General features: G+C 40.6%; 1 protein-coding gene across 1 annotated transcript in view; it reads right to left on the minus strand.

Annotated features, from left to right (window-relative positions):
* The window catches only part of LOC124788813 (juvenile hormone esterase-like), a 172,437-nt gene that overhangs the window by 84,935 nt on the left and 73,186 nt on the right, over window positions 1-14,316 (minus strand). The window lies entirely within an intron of this gene.

The raw sequence follows: 14,316 nt of genomic DNA on the forward strand, positions 1-14,316 counted from the left end.
CTGTGGCCCACTGCATTCACCGACAATCAGGCCTTCATCTACGCCGTGACTCTGCCACGACAACAGACGAGCCGTAGTAGAGGACCTTGGACTCTTCAGTTCAACATTCTCCAGTAAGAGAATGTTGCCGTGTAACCGTCACTGCTGCCTGGCACAAATGTGAGAGACGTGTCATACCTATGATATCACAACACGATGGTGGACATACTGCTCCAGACCAACTCTTCGCCGCACGCTCATGGCGTATGGACGAGATAGGGCACTTTGGTTCCGATCGACCTCTGAATTTTACTGCACGGTCTTGCGAGAACTAGCGTCACAACAACCTTCGCCAGAGCGCTAAATGGCCGTCTACCGGACACAGGCACGGCTTCTGCAGATCACGGCTGACAGATTGCACGGCACGCAGGTTCGAGTGAGACTGTAAGATTACATCTCAGAGGGACGTAGTTCTCTTTATCACGTCGTCAGAGAACGGAGACACCGTACGAGATGACTCATCAAAGCAGTTATTTCTGCAGACGAGCAACGCGCAGAGACACACAAAGCCATGTCCCGTGCCCTCACATATTATTACCCCACTATCTGTCAAGCAGATCAACGGCGTGACAATGACATTGAGGACGGCCTGCACGATCTGCCACCTTCAGGTAGGGCGCAATGCAACGCCACTTCTTGGAGGCCGTCATGTAGGAAGAAACGCACATGGCCCTGACGCGGGGCGCGAGAAACAAACCCCCTGGACCGCATGGTCTTCCGCTAGATGTTTTACAGTACCTTTTCTGACCTGATGGGGGAAGTTTGGCAGCACATGTGCTGCGAACTCCTGGATCCTGACTTTCACGTCCCCCCCCCCCCCCCACTCCATATTTGTTGGAGGGTATGATCATCACTGTGCCAAAGCCAAAGGGGAGGGGTGGGTGTAGTTCACAAGACTACCGGTCGCTGACGTTAGTGAATTGGTATTACAAGCTATTCCCCTCATTCTTCGTGCTCGCCTCCTCGATGTTCTTAAAGATGCCTTTCATGTCGACCAAGCAGGTCTGGGATGTGGCAGTAATATACATACGGCGTTAAGCTCGTATAGAGATATAGTGGCGATCATGTCGGCTTGACCTAGGTCACGCATTTGACCGAGCTGAGCTCCATTTCTTGCAGGCTGTCTTAGAGAAGATGTTCAAATGGTTACGCTTCTGTAGAGCTTAGAGAAGATGTAACTGTCGCCAATTTCCGCAGGTGTGGTTCTCCGTCTCATCCACGGAGCCCTTCCGCAGTCCTGGTCAATGGCTACCGCTAGCTTAAAGTTCACTACTGAGCGCTTGGTGCGACAAGGATGTGCTCTGTCAGCCTTTCTCTTTGCCGTTGCCCTCGAGCCTGCAATTCATGGTCTACGACAGCCTTTGGAGGGCATTCGCTTCCACCATGTGCATTTTAAATGTTGTGCTTGCGCGAACAATGTAGTTTTCTTGTCGAGTCGGCAGAAGATATAAGTACGGCGGTCGTGTGGCATCAACGATACGGCAAGGTGGCCACAAGTGAAGTCGCACAACATGGATATGGGCAGAGGATTGAATATGAATACGCCAGTGCCCATTACCAAAGTCAAGAACCGTTACGAGACGCTAATGTTGCTCACACATGCACGCGGCATTGGAATAATAAACGTACACAATAGGGCGCGCGCTCTCTTCCTGCGTGCGACGTATCGCTTACGTACTTCGGACAAGGACACCCTCCCTGGTACATTGATTCAGGAGGTGTTGCCTCAGTCCTTGCGGTCGCCGATTCCTGTTGAGCATATCACGCCAGAACTGTGTCACATTCGCACCTACCTGGTCGATATGAGTTATCTGTTGGATGTCTTAGCGACCACGCGGGATCCAAAGACTTCTACCGCTACTTTCAACGGACGCTGCCTGCTAATGTGGTTGAACACCGCCATCCTGCGGTTGGCTGGAGACGGGTGTGGAGTAACATACACTCGCCTTTCCTTCCCACCACGGTCAGGGCGCTGTGGTATGCGATAACGACTGATAATTTCCCCAGCCGACAACGCTTACACATGATACACCTTGCCAAGGACCCTCTCTGCCCCAGATGCGCCGCTGTCGACACCGACATGCACCGTTTCATTTGTGGTAGGGCTGCCGACTGCTGGCGCCTCACACGTCGCATGTTGGTATTGTTGCTGCGACGGACGCCCATCGAACTGATCACTTACTTCCCTGCTAGTCGTAACAACGCCACTGTGTGGATTAAGTGTATAACATTGTGGTACTTTTTTAGTGAGAGCGATGCAGGGTTGTTAGATTTTTGACATTATTTAACGGGCAAGTGGTCGGTTTTACTGCCCGACAGCACTTAACTTCGGTTATTTGACGGGAACCAGTGTTACCACTGTGGCAAGGCCGTCGGCCTAGAATGTGTAATTTTCGTTAATTCAATTTGTTTGATTCCGAAGACTTGAAAGACTATCTAAACTGGTTAATTTTTTTGTTAATTTTTGTTAGAAACTTGGAAAAGATCAGGAAAGGCTTCAAATGTTTTCACATTTCAGGCGAATGGAATCCAGAGGATATCACGACAAAGAAAAAAGAAAAAGTGAAGTGGGTGTAGACCGTAAGCAAGAATTATCATGCTTATCGCCAATTGGTGACATTTGGGTAGCACTGCACGGCCAAGTTCTGAGGTTGGTGAAACAAACCCTCGGTTGAGACGCAGACGAAGCTTATTGGAAGTCAGAGACGCCGACGGCAAAAAGAAATGAGGTGATGATGCCGCATCATTTTCCCATGTCTTGTCGTAGGTCTAACAACCGAAGGAAACAACGCAGAGAGAGAGTGAAAGGTGGCTACACTGTGCCACTGCGCCAGAGATTGCGCCAAAGAGTACTATTAAGCCGCCTCCACAGTGCCTGTTTAGAGTTCGTAGCAGTCAGTGCTACCAAAGAGATCGGAGAGGACAGTGTGTGTTTAGAGATCGTAGCAGAGTGCTTGTTATGAGATCGGAGAGGACAGTGCTAGTACAGAGCTCGTGGTTGTCGTGAAGTCGGAGTAAGATGTTGTAGTAAAGAGTGTTGTTCCATGTCTTATGCAGTTATTTGATGGGAGAGATAGCAGATGTTATTGTGTGCATTTCGTCAATATATATGAAGGTAAAACTTACAATGTTTTTTTTATTAATTGTGTATCTGAAATAATGTGTCACTACAGGTTCAGTCAACAAAGCATCTGGCTTGTGTTCTTGGATTAGAGTGGAATTCTGGTTTTCTTGCGTAATTATAGTTTTCTAATTTTCTTTTGTCACGTCTGTATAGTTGGTATTTAAAAATTCTTGTCTTGTTGGAAAAGAACCGTGCCAGATGCATACGTTGAGTCACACTCCCACATACAGAACAGTTACTTTTGTGCTTATTGGTTTTGTTGGTTTTTTTTAGTTGCTGGGGACTTAATTAATTAACTGTGTTTACTGAAATTTTCTTACATTGTTCTCTGCAGTCAGATAGCGTAACAATTCTAGTCAGGGCCAACCGATTACGAGACTTGCGTAATCGGACAGACAGTTACTAAAATTAAAAGTATTTTCAATATCAATATATATTTAATTAAGCCCCCATGCACGTGGCGACCGCTGCTTCGGATCGTCCCTTGGAATTGTTCTGACTGTAAAAGTAGTTGACAGTAGTATTGTTGTAGTAATTTGTAGTTTAGTAATTGGAGTCTATTTTGCATGTGTAGATTTGGTAATTGGCATTCTTCTAATGGTATTTTTCAAAATTTAATTTTTATTGCCTTGTATACGCGTTTGACAATTTTGTGCAATTATTTCAATTGTTCGATTGATCGTGTTTGAGGGAGTCATTGCATTTGAATGGTATTGTTGAGATAAAGAGTCACCGTGTGTAATTTTCGTACAGTGACGAATTCTTTGTATGTTTTGCAAATGATTACGCGATCTATGAAAAAGGCAAAAATGATGGATAGTGAGAATGACGAAATTGTTGACATGGCGAACTCGCCAACACAGGAAAACAGTGCGATGAATAATGGAGTTGAAAACAATGTAATGAGTCGGGGAAATAGTCCGGAACCATTTCAAAATTTTTCTCAATCAGAAAATCCACAGAATCCGAGATTAACGATAGAAGATTCTGGAATAGTATCGAACACTGATAGCTTTACAGCTATGACGAAGGAAAATGGTTTTGCGGGAAATGTTAGGGGCGAAAAGAATTTCGAACCGGCTGATATGGAGCAGTTGATGGGTGTAATATTAAATTTGGGATCTGAATTAAAAACACAGATGGGAACAATGGAAACACGGTTTAGATCGGAATTAAAAACAGAGATAGGAACTTTACGATCTGAATTAAAAACTGATATGGGAACAATGGAAACACGGTTTGGATCTGAATTAAAAACAGAGATTGGAACAATTAAAACAGAGATGGGAACTTTGGAAACACGGTTAGATTCAAGAATAGGGACATGTTTCAAAAATATGAAAGATGAATTAAAGAAGGAAATCAGAGAGGAAGTACAACCGATTCTGAATTCTCACAATAATAGATTAATTGCAGTAGAAATCAGACAAAGGGAACAGGATAGAGAACAGGAAGAAAGAGATCGCGTGATAGTACAGAATTTTTCAGAGTTAAATTTACAACGTGCAAAGGATAAGGAAGAAATATTTGAGAGAATCGAAAGATCCGTACCAAATGACAGATTAAATAACCTAACACAACAATATGAACAGCTAGCTACCAAATGTGACAATAATGAAACCCGAGTCGCGACACTTACGGAAGACATAAATAAACAGAAAGAACAATTAGGTGACTTATCGGAAAGAGTTGAGGAAATTTCAGATAAACTGACAAATCTTAGTTTACATGGGGACAGAGATTCGGATGATACAGCACCATTGCCATTTGCAGAAACCGAAGAATACCAGAACATAAATAAGCATGTTGGAAATCAGGGAAAATTTAATGAACGCGTGAAAAGGGAATTTGAGGCATTACGAAAGCAAGTCAAGCAGATCGAAGGCGAAATTGTAGGAAAAGATAGCAGAAAAAATTTAGAATCACAGGTAGCAGAGGGGTTTGAAGAAAATAATTTGTTTCATTTACGGGATGCAACAAGAGAGCGCCAGGCGCGCGAACTTTACAATAATCGACATTCGGACTGGGACAGACGCGGTAGGTCTTTGTCGCCACGAGGCGAAAACTTCGACTATAAACACTTTTTGACTGTCCGGAAATTTAAGATCTTCCGCAATTCTAAGAATGACATACATCCATGTTCATGGTTAGATCAATTTACGTACGCACTTTCGCCAAAGTTGCCATTAAATCACAAACTTGAAATTATGTGCAGTTATTAAGGTCCTCAGGGGATTCACTACTCTAAGTGAATATGTGCCGTAGCGAGCATAGGGCCCCGAGCTGTAGTGGTGCTATTTCTCTTTTAGTTTTCTGTACCGCTGCCTACTCTTTTACTATTCTTTGCATCTGTCAAAACAACACTTCGACTATCAATCTATCTAGAGATTAAGTAAACGTTAACCGGATATGACTGTTTTACCCAAAAGTGACTTTGGAAATTACCGATTGGACTTACTGTACCTATTGCAGCATTCATTCGTAGTTAAAATGAAATTTTACCTGTTTATCTTCGTGACAATATTACTTCTTATGTTGACGACATTCTTATTGCTAAACATTCTGGGAGTGAGCACAACAAAATTTTGGATTCATTATTACGTATTTTTGCACGAGTTGGCACTACAGTGAGTTTGGAAAAATCTGAATTTGGTCGTTCTCAGATGAAATTTCTCGGTCACATTATTTCTACAGAAGGTATTCTTCCTGACCAAAAAAAAAAAAAAAAAAAAAAAAAAAAAAAATTAGACGCTGTTCGTAATTATGCTGTACCTACCACAAAACGTGAGGTTCGCAGTTTCCAAAATTTTTGTGGAATGATATACTTTTGAAATTTTTTTTTTTTTTGTGGAATGACATACTTGTGAGAAACCAACAGCTAGATGTAAACATGCGGAGAGTACAAGGATACCGCGCTGTGTTTTGGCGGCGGCACATACTCAAAGCAACAGTCAAGTCTGCGCGCCGTACAAGGCAGTCGTTGAGCGCAAACAATAGCTTCCTACGTCACGCGCCTACAGCTGATCGAGCGCTCAGTGCGAATGCACTGACAGCCGTAAACAAATACACAGTCTAATTTCTCCGACTAAATTCAGTATAAAGCTATAGTGACTTGTTGAATTGTGTTATTAACATTCAGTATTTTGCAGGATACGGTTGTATAAAATATTTAAGAACTTCAGGTAAACTCTGTGTGTCTCCGACGTTAAGACGACTTGCTATCGAGAAAATTTCAGAAAGAATGTAATTTCCAAGAAGAAACTAATAAACTAAAAAGGTAACTATTAATTGAGTTCATTTTACAGGTAACCTATTTCCACTTAGGTACGTACTTTAGACGTAATTTGCTGCTCGCGATTACGTGATTCATACTTTTGTGCTAATTTCATGTTCTATGAATTTACGTGTGAAGCGACGTGCTTGCGTACGTTAACTGATTTTGACAATGATTATTAATGAACTGGGTTGTAACTTGTGTATATTATGCATCGCTTGGCTGCACTGCTTTTTCACTGATGTCATATTTTCTTATTATGTGTCTGCTGTGCTTATTTATTTAAATTATAATTGTAACCTGATTTACTGTGCTGATATGTATGTAAGTTATACTTTGTGATTTATCTGCTTGCGCCTTCATGTTTACTTATTAAGATGACATATGAACATTTATTTGCTTATGCTGATATGATGCTAATGACATGTTTGCTGCTTTTTGTATGGATTGCATATTTACACATTTCTGTTTTGTTGCCATAACTGCTCTTTAATTTGGTATATAGCAATGCTGTTGTACAGTGTACAAACATAGGGTTTAGGTCACACTACTGTATTGATTATAGATTGTTCGCTTGGCAGAGCCTCGTTGTAGGAATTGTGCTGCATCCACTTGTTGACTTTTTGTTCTCTACTGGTATATTTACTCGCTATTGCAAGTTTTGCTTACACATTTCTGTTTTGTTGCCATAACTGCTCTTTAATTTGGTGTATAGAAATGCTGATATACTGTGTATAAACATAGAGTTTAGGTCACACTACTGTATTAATTATAGATTGTTCGCTTGGCAGAGCCTCGTTGTAGGAATTGTGCTGCATACACTTGTTGACATTCTGTTCTTTACTGGTATATTTACTCGCTATTGCATGTTTTGCTTACGCTCAGTGCCTTATATTTTTAAGATAAGAAAATTAACTGCTATAATTCGACGAACGACATTAGTACAAGAAAGTCATAGAAGTCACATGAGCTGAGGTTTTATGGAAGCTGTATAAATTTATGCTAATAGGAAGGAAACTAACGACATGACATACCATTACTAGGTTTAGACCATTAATAGTTATTACACTGCATTTTTCGTGAGCAATTGAAATAGGAAGTGACACTTGACACAAAAAATACTGCACATGTTTGCTTCTGCTATGATTCTTGAAGTGGTGTACACACTGTGAAATATTATGATCATTCACACTCCGTAATCGTACTTAATTACTGAGAGTTATTCGAACTAAGTCTGTTAGAGGTCAGGTATGCATTTCTTTTATTTAATGATGGACAAGGAACCAAAATGTATCTTATAATTTATAATGAGTAGAAAATTTGGGTCAGATGGATTACACAGAGGTTGTGTGTTGACAATGTGTCTTCGGATTGTATGGGATGCTGACTTGAAGTTGCATTAGGATTTTATCTGTACTTGTTCGAGGAGACTGACTAGAGGAAAGAGTTGTGATGGAAGTGAGATGATATTGGTGCTGAGGTTTATATTTATCGACGTATTATTGAGGTATAGAGATTATATGAAGTTGAGTTGTTATGGAAGTGAAATGATATTGGTGCTGAGGTTTATATTTATCGACGTATTATTGAGGTATGATTATTGGAGTTTTGGTGTATAAGAGGTAAAGTAAGTGAGGAGCATATTTTTTTTTTTGTTGGTCTTATGGAACAAGGAGGATGAAGAGAGCAGACTAGAACACTAAAATAGAAGGAAGATAGTCTATACACACACTTTGTTAAATCACTAAGCAGTATATACTTTTTTTTGGAGAGAGGAAGTAATTGCATATCTTGGCTCACTGACAGTTGTTCAACAACAGTACATTTTGATCTGGCTTGGCAAACATTGGTCTTGACATGATGACTATGACGTTGACTAACTATTATTGACTGTTATACATTGCTGCCAGTACTACTTGATACACATGATGAACATCAGATTTAGACAGAATTTCAGTTACACAATTAACACTATTCAATTACACAGTAGTATTTAATGTGGATGAGAGATGCGTGAGTGTGTTTTGTGTGTTTTCCTTTCCTAATCCTACCCACCTATCTCCTAAATATTATTTTATTTGTTGGTAGTGGCTTGCACTGACACCCATGAATATTATAGGTTTACTGGTATTTGTGTATTGTAATAGTTAATAGGATAATTATCTGATATCATTTGTGTGTTTGTTATGATTTGTATCTTACTGTAAAAGCATTTGTATGTGCATTCAAACTATTGTTCATGCCTGAACTGTCTGATTAGTGAAGATAAATATTCTGAACTGTTACCTGCACTTTTCAATATGATGTGTGATATTTGGTCGTGTTTAATTTCTGCTGATGAACTGTGTGATTAGTGCTAGTGAATTTTATCGAACTGCTTCTGCTGAGAGATGTGATTTTTTGCTGTCGGCACCTACTCAATATTGCTGGGTGCCACTGATGGACTGCTTCTACTGAAAAGATGTCCCCTGTTGCTGTCTGCACCTACTTAACATTGCTGGGTGCAACTGATGGACTGCTTCTGCTGAAATGGTGTCACTTGTTGGTGTCTGCACCTGCTCTCAACATTGCTGGGTGCAACTGATGAACTGTTTTTACTGAAATGAAGTCACTTGTTGCTGTCTGCACCTACTCAATATTGCTGGGTGCCACAGATGGACTGCTTCTACTGAAAAGATGTCCCCTGTTGCTGTGTGCACCTGATCAACATTGCTGATGCCACTAATGGACTGCTTCTACTGAAATGATGTCATTTGTTGCTCTCTGCACCTGCACTCAACATTGCTGGGTGCAACTGATGAACTGTTTTTACTGAAATGATGTCACTTGTTGGTGTCTGCACCTACTCAACATTACTGGGTGCCACAGATGGACTGTTTCTACTGAAATGATGTTACTTCTTGCTGTCTGCACCTGCTCAACATTACTGGGTGCCACAGATGGACTGTTTCTACTGAAATGATGTTACTTCTTGCTGTCTGCACCTGCTCAACATTGCTGGGTGCAACTGATGGACTGCTTCTACTGAAATAATGTCACTTGTTGGTGTCTGCACCTGCTCAACATTGCTGGGTACCTCTGATGGATTGCCTCTACTGAACTAATGTGACTTGTTGCTGGGGGTACCTCCTAAACTTTACTGGGTGCAACTGATGGACTGCTTCTACTGAAAAGATGTCACCTGTTAGTATCTTTTTTTGTATAAACTAATCATTGAAAGCATTTTATGTGAACATTTGTATAAACTGATTTTTTGTATATTGTGTGAACTCTTATGTAAAGTCACATGTATGAAAATAAGTTGTATTGCTTACTATTTTTCATATATTAGGTTAGTAAAAGGTCAGTGCAAAGCCTAAATTTTTAACTAATTATGTGATATTTAGGTATTAATATTATCTTTTATTTTTGTCTGTATTTTTGTGGACGAATTTGGTGGTATTTTCACCACCAATGCTGGCAAAAATACCATCAAATTCTGGCCTGTGGAGGAGGGGCATATGAAAGGTGGCTACACTGTGCCACTGCGCCAGAGATTGCGCCAAAGAGTACTATTAAGCCGCCTCCACAGTGCCTGTTTAGAGTTCGTAGCAGTCAGTGCTACCAAAGAGATCGGAGAGGACAGTGTGTGTTTAGAGATCGTAGCAGAGTGCTTGTTATGAGATCGGAGAGGACAGTGCTAGTACAGAGCTCGTGGTTGTCGTGAAGTCGGAGTAAGATGTTGTAGTAAAGAGTGTTGTTCCATGTCTTATGCAGTTATTTGATGGGAGAGATAGCAGATGTTATTGTGTGCATTTCGTCAATATATATGAAGGTAAAACTTACAATGTTTTTTTTATTAATTGTGTATCTGAAATAATGTGTCACTACAGGTTCAGTCAACAAAGCATCTGGCTTGTGTTCTTGGATTAGAGTGGAATTCTGGTTTTCTTGCGTAATTATAGTTTTCTAATTTTCTTTTGTCACGTCTGTATAGTTGGTATTTAAAAATTCTTGTCTTGTTGGAAAAGAACCGTGCCAGATGCATACGTTGAGTCACACTCCCACATACAGAACAGTTACATTTGTGCTTGGATTTTGTAGGTTTTATAGTTGCTGGGGACTTAATTAACTGTGTTTATGAAAATTTTCTTACATTGTTCTTAGCAGTCAGATAGCGTAATAATACTAGTCAGGGCCAACCGTTTACGAGACTTACGTAATCGGACAGACAGCTATTAAAATCATTTTCAATCATATTGTATTTAATTAAGCCCCCATGCAAGAGACAACAGTCCTTTCACAGCTATCTCTAAATGCAACGATCATCGCTACAGCCATGAGAACAAATGTCGTGAGTGAGTGTTGTTAAGTGGGAGAGAATAGTAGGAAGTGAGATTCAAAGCGAAGAGAAGTAAACAGAGGAGTAGGCATTATGAACTTGGTAGTATCGGGAATCTCAAGTGCATTAGTTTTTATGTCCAGCAGTTAAATCTTTTGCAGGTTATTTATGATTTTTAAGCTAATATAATTAAAGTAAATAATATGACAAAATAGGTCTGGAATGAAGGAGAAGGTGGGAGTAATAGACGTGAAAGATAAAGTTATTTAAAACTAAGAGGTTGTATTTCCAGTTAAGATTCTCGTTGTGACAGAAAATTCTATTGCAGGTATTGACTTTCAAATGTCTTGGACTTTTAAAATCAATGGAGACGATTTGAGACGTGACAGTGATCTGGCAGCTCACTGACCAATCTCATTTTCTAACACTTAAGTTACGTAACCAAGTCAGTACCGTAAGGAATACACGGTCGTGTTAGATATCATCACTACACGCTCTGTTTGGTTTAATTATGATTGGTGCAAACCACATCTTAAACCAACCTTAGAATCGGTAAGTATTTCATGAAAGAGCTTGCATCGAAATTCATGGGAGTGTCCGATCCTTGTAGCACTGATGGCCGCTGGCGCCAGCTAAAAACGCAAGTGAGACTTGGCGGGCAAGGAGCGAAGCGTCAGGAAGTATTTATGCAGGGATATTGTCGGGAAAAACTAAAAATAAGACACAGTTTGTGGGAGCAGACACCCCTTAGCAATAGGCAGTTGGACTCACCTCGAGCATTGAAAGATGGGAGAAGCGAAAGGTCTCCGTGTAAAAAAATACGTTTTTGAGGACACAGCACAGTCATAAAGTTATTTCGCGTAGAGTTGCCGGAGATAGGTATTGTAGGAACTGGCATGTAGCATTATCATAACAAAATTGTATTTATTAGGATACGATTCCTTAGCCGAGTGGTCAGCGTTTCTGACTGCCACGCAGTGGGCCTGCGTTCGATTCCCGCCCGCATCGGAGATTTTCTCCGCTCGGGGACTGGGTGTTGTGTCGTCCTCATCATCGTCGACACACAAATCTCCAAATGGTGACAACTGAAAAGATCTGAACCGTGGAAGTCGAACTTTCCTGGGTGGAGAATCCCGGCCAACAATGTAGTACCCTCATTTAATTTCATTTGAACTAACCTAGGGAAGTGATTTGCCTGATGTTACAAGAAGCTAAAATATGATAAACAGAGATCACAGGCCTTGTACAAAATAGGATGCTTCTGGTATTGATCTGTAGCTGATGGCATTTCCAACTCAGTGGCAGAATAAACTTTTTCGTCGTTCAACTTAGACTGAGAAAGTGAAAATATAAACAATTGCACAGGAACTGACTTTCGTTGCTGCTTTGAAGATTCATTCTTGAGTGTGACAATATCTACAGCCTTAGAGTTGGTAACTTACATCAACAAGGTTTATGGTGGTTCATTTCATCATCTTGTTGCTGGTAAGTAGGGCGATGGTTGTCAACCTTGTGTGAACTTTCTTGGCATTGTGTTAAATAGTCACTGATGATCTTTTGTCCATAGTTGTAGGTGCCAGCAGTTGAAATCTGGAAGAAAATGGAGCGTAGTTCTCTGTCAGATTCAAAACTGCCGTGTAAATTTGGTTTCAAAGTTCCACGTGGTAGCAGTATTACTGTGATCTCAGACGAGAGTCGCTAGTGAATTAAATGCAAATGAGTTACTTCTCTGCATAATTTGGTGGATACCACATAGGCTCCATAAATTCTGGGTCGTGGCGGCTGTGTCTGCTATTGTTTTGTTACTACTGTACTCAAAAGTATTTGGAGAACACTGGAGCTCTAAAATATAGTGTGTTTTTGCCACAGTGCGTGCTATTTATTTAATAGTGTTTGGTCTTCTTCCTGAGTTGCGTTTGTATTAATTCAGTGCGTAGCTATGACACACCAGTTGAAGTACAGCGTACGAACGATTGCAGTGCAGGTAAGGACAGGCAGAGGACGTGTGTATGGGCTACGAGTGCACAGAACCAGCAGGTTGATCTTATCACTCGACTGCACACACCTGTCATTACTGCACTCATGGCTCCCAGCAGTTCGCTGTTACACATGTTGCAAGGCTTGGGTGCTGTGCGTCTTCCTCCAACCTTTTTCCAATAGATTCACTTATAATTAATGCGTAGGGATATTTGACATTACACAGTTACCTCACAAATTTCAATTTTATGCTGGATAAGTCACATGATATTGAATTTCGGCTATTTCATTTTTCTTGTAAGGTTAAGCCATCACGCGCCTGAATGTTGATTTCAACACAGCAGTGATATACACTCAGTTCTACAAGAAAGTGTACACCATAATTTTAAAGACAACGTCCGCATCTCTGGTAGTGGTCTCGAATCTGAAATTAATGCGCTTTTGCACAGTGTATGGATAAACAGTGTGTGAGTTGAATGTTTTGATCTGTCGGTTACAGTTTAAAATGAGTACAAAATATCTGAAGCGTCACGAGGCAGTGTTCCTTGCAAACCATCCAAGGGACCAAAGCTTTCGTATGGAGCTGCTGCTAAAATTCTTAGAAACTAAGACGTTCGTGGCGAAGTGGGTCAAACGATGTTTAGAGATTGGAAACGTGGCTGTTTGCACTTATTTACAGCCAATTTAAACGCTGAAAAAAATGTGCAATATTTATCACAATTGCCTTATGAGGTCCGTTAAGAAGCTATTTGGTTCGAAAGAGGCAAACTGTGTGCTTCGAGAGAAAAATGATCCGAGACATCGCAGCCATCTCTGTACAGCGTGGAAACAAGACAATAGGGTGTCCACGATGGATGGGCTTGCAATGTCTCCGGATGCAAATTCGAAGTCTTGCAACAGACTGGGGATAGAATTCCAATGCCTTTGAATCCACAGTTTAGATGTTAGCAACTAAGCCACCGCGCCACAGAAATTTTTTCTTTTATTCACAGATTTAGTTTGTTGGTTCAAGAAGTGGCCAACAAGCAGAAAGAGTAAAGTGTGAGCTGCAGATCTACATCTTGCTTAGAACTGAAGCAAGAAAAATGTCAAACAAGACAAGACATATTGCATGCTTTGTGCGCTAAACGTTCACACCTCATCAGTAAGTTAATAACAGCAGAGTGAGCTCACCTCCAAATGAAGACACGTAGATGATCTTTCCTTAATGAGGGGCACAATCACTATGATGTCTTTAAACTACAAGCCTGCTACCATCTTATGTATATTTGTTTATTACCTCTTCTTTCAAGACGTCGGCTTTTGGCCTTTAGTAAGTGCATCTGGGAAGGATCAGTAAGTAAATTATAATATTCTGATGAGGACATGTTATGCAGTCATACCAGTCCTGTATGCTTAGAAGCCGAAATATCACTAGGGAAAATAATAAAAAAGTAGTTAAAGTCAAATGGTGGTACTATTATCAATGAGAAATTGGAAAGAGTAGTTTCTCTGAAACATTTGTAAATTGTGACTATTTTTGAATATAAGCTCTTTGAAAGAATGAACCAAATGGTTAAAATGGCTCTAAGCACTATGGGA

This window comes from Schistocerca piceifrons, chromosome 3, assembly GCF_021461385.2.
Source record: "Schistocerca piceifrons isolate TAMUIC-IGC-003096 chromosome 3, iqSchPice1.1, whole genome shotgun sequence".
Lineage (NCBI taxonomy): Eukaryota > Metazoa > Arthropoda > Insecta > Orthoptera > Acrididae > Schistocerca > Schistocerca piceifrons.